Raw genomic sequence first — 3,297 nt, 5'->3', positions numbered from 1 at the left:
TTGTATCAGGTACACAGAAAACCGGAGTGTTTTCTGGCTTCCTCTTTGAGATGCCTTTAGGGCCCCCTAGTGGCTGTTTTAAGACCTCAGGTTTCTTAGGATTAGGTCTCCTTGACCCTAATAAAAAAAAATGAGAGAGAGACCTTTCCGAATCTCTTCAGTGACAGGTACAATAACTGTGTGCAGATAAATAGATAACAGTTGGCTTAGATAGCTCAATTTTTTTTTTCATTTTTCGGTTCTCAGCAAAAGCTGTGCTCATTCTTTAGAAATAACAGATATATCACCTTACATATTTTATTCTGCATTCTCATACTATATCGTAGAGGAAATCCTTTTAAGACATTTATTTCTTGGTTTGTGTCAAAGGGCTATAATTCCTAGTAACTACATCCTACTTCAGGGTTTCCATGTACATTCATATACATATTTAGTTGCTTGGACTGGGGAGTTGAGGTGCTTTACAATTTCCCAACGTAATACTTTAAACGTGGGGGCTTGATGTACTAACCAGAGGGCTCAGTATGTGACATATTTCAGTCTGACAACATTAATATCATTTAGAGCACTAGCTATGCCAGTGACTGCAGGAACTTGCAACCTTTATTTGATAAAACAAAGCTTTTCCACATTTAAGGTGCTTATTGACCAATGCAAGTACCTTTTGTGAAATCCACTAATGGCATTATGTCTGCAACATGTCTTACTGACCAGCGTGAACATTGCTATCTCCCACACGATGGTCACATTTTTCTTTCTGAGATTTCTATCTAGAGAATGTACACGTGAGTAATTATAATGGAGATATTTCTTTCCCGCAAGCTTATCTTTTAGTTTCTGATGTTATTCAATTATTTCTCCTTCGTTTGTAAATTTCAGGTCTCTTTTCCTTTCCTCAGTCACGTTATCTTTATTAATATGCTAATATGCTGTAACAATGCATTTTACACCACTAATGAAGTGAAGCAAAGCAAAACGTAAAAAGAAAGTACAAATTCTGGCTTTAACTTTACCCGGTTCCGGGGCGGGGGTGGGGGTGAGAGAGGAGGAAGAGAGTAGGAAGGAAGGACATTCGGGCGGCAAAAAAATAAAAATGATCCCCTTGTTTTCAGCGTGTTCTAGAACAGAGCTGCACGTCAGAGGAAGAACCGAGCAGCCTTCGAGCTAAAACACTTGGCATTAAACTTTGACACTTCAATGGTCTGTAGAATATTAGGTAATAGTTTTTCATATAATGTTCTTCTCAGACACGGTAATGGCATCAAAAACAGATAGGATCGGCTATGCCTGCAACGTGCACGGTGAGACTTATCCCCGCAGAGATAAGACAGCAGGACCCCAGCTTCGCAGTTAACTTATCCCGAAGCTCCAAAGCAAACGTCTTTTACTTCTTCGCCGGGGACGCTGCTGTGCCACCGCTGCCTCCCTTTCGCATTCTGCTGGGCTCCGTCAGCCGCTGAGATTAGGTAAACAGCGCCCCGGAGCCGGGGCAGAGCGGGCGCTGCTGCTGCTGGTGGGGGTCGTTGTTTCAAGAGGCTGGAGGGAAGGGGGATGGGAGAAGGGTCCCAGCTCGGTCAAGCCAAAGGCCGAGAGTGTGGTTACCCAGGCGGGAGCCAGGTCCGGAGGGGAGCAGGGGCCGAGCCTCGGAAGCCCCTGCCCACCCCCAGCCCGACCTCGACGAGTGGGGTCAGCTCGGCAGCCAGAGCTCAGCGGCCTTTTCCCGCGCGCCCCCTCACCAGCCCATCCTTCCCCTGCCCCTTCCAAGAACTAGGGTGGGCTTCCCGCTGCCTCGCCAGAGTCCTGGAGCGCGGAGAGGCGCGCAGAGGGGAGGCAGACACCCGGCGGCCCGCGCGGCTGGGGAGAGGTGGAAACCCGGGGGGAAGGGGACCCCAGAAGCCCTGGGACCAAGCTGGGGAAAAACCCGGGAGCTGGATCGCGCGCCCGGAGCTCCGGTCTCCGAGTCGGAGTTGTGCAGCCCTCGTCGTCCTCTTTCGAGATCTCCCTGCCTCTCTGCTTTCGCCTCCTCTGGGTCTTCTCTCGAGAGCATCCTCCTTCCATCCATTCTCACACCCCCGCCCTTGTACCCTGACCCATTTCAACCACTCCTCCTGTGGCTTGGGAGGACTCTCAGCACCCCACCCTCGTCCCTAGAACTGGGAGGCTGGAAGTCCATTCAAGGGATGTTGCGCGCCGGGTTCTTATGCCAAGAGGGAAAGAGCGAGAATAAAACCAGCAGGGGAGGGGCGTGTTGTGCGTGCATGGGGTGTGTGTTTGGGGTGGGGGAAACAGAATGTAGTTTCCTCAGAGGAACAGGAAGCCTTGGACAGGATTCTTGGATACTGAGCCCAGAAAGATGCCGTCAGAGCCCTTCAGCGAGGCTCCTCACAGACTCCGGCTGCCCCACACCATGCGCACCTCTGAGAGAAGCGGCGACCCGAGGCGGGGAAACTTCCTACTTCTCACGACGGCTGTTTTGTGCAATTTGGGGAGCAGGCTGCATGGTCCTGCAAGCCTGCGAGCGTCTCTAACACGGCAGCTGCGAGCCTTTCCCGCTTCCCTTCCCCCTCTTTCCGCGAGGCACGCCAAACCCGAAGCAGCCGGGAGCGGCCGGGTTGGGCGGGAAGAAGGGCGGGGAGCTCCCAGCTTGCACCCTTTCATCCCGACCCAGCCCGGGATCCCGGCTCCGGGTGTTGCTTCCGCCTGCCTGCCAGCGAGCTGAAGAAGCACTGGGGCGGAGTCTCGCCGGGGGGGCGGAGCCTGTGCGGGGGCGAACTCTCGGTCCGCGCGGCTGCGGAGCTTGCCATTGGTCGGCCGCTCGGTCACGGGGTCGGAGGCGGGCGCCGAGGAGGGCGCCGGCCCCGCCCCCGCTCGGAACCCAGCCCCGGCTCGCGGTCCCCCCCGGCTGCACAGACATGACACAGACACACAGTCACTGCAGCTGCTGAGCGAGTCCGGCGCTCTGGGCACGCGAAGGCGGCGGGGCCAGCCCGAAGCCCGGACCCCAGCGCCCGCCCCTGTCGGCCCCCGCGCGGCAGCCCCCTCCTGCCCCGTCGCGGGAGGCGGGGATCGCGCGCCGGCTCCGGCCAGCGGCGCCCGGCTGCCCGTGGCGGCTGCAGCGGCCGCCCAGCTCCGAGCGCCGGGCGCTCCGGGAAGCCGGTGCATCTCGGAGGCGGCGGCGGCCGAGGCCGGCGAGCGCTCCCGGCGGCGGGGGCCGCCCGCCTCGGCTCCCCGCACCCACCGCGCCGCGATCCGCTCGCCGCGCCTCCGCTCCCGTGACCTTCCCGCGGCGCCTCCCCT

General features: G+C 56.9%; 1 protein-coding gene across 1 annotated transcript in view; it reads left to right on the top strand.

Moving 5' to 3' along the window:
- The first annotated feature begins 1,051 nt into the window (after positions 1-1,051).
- Positions 1,052-3,297, top strand: part of LARGE1 (LARGE xylosyl- and glucuronyltransferase 1) — a 622,406-nt gene continuing 620,160 nt past the window's right edge. The window contains exon 1 of the mRNA XM_026447731.1: positions 1,052-1,466. The gene's annotated coding sequence lies outside the window, so the exon portion shown is untranslated. The remainder of the gene's footprint in view (positions 1,467-3,297) is intronic.

Source organism: Piliocolobus tephrosceles, chromosome 19 (genome assembly GCF_002776525.5).
Source record: "Piliocolobus tephrosceles isolate RC106 chromosome 19, ASM277652v3, whole genome shotgun sequence".
Taxonomy (NCBI): domain Eukaryota; kingdom Metazoa; phylum Chordata; class Mammalia; order Primates; family Cercopithecidae; genus Piliocolobus; species Piliocolobus tephrosceles.
Note: the sequence above shows the minus strand (reverse complement) of the source record. Positions and strands in the feature narration are given on the sequence as shown.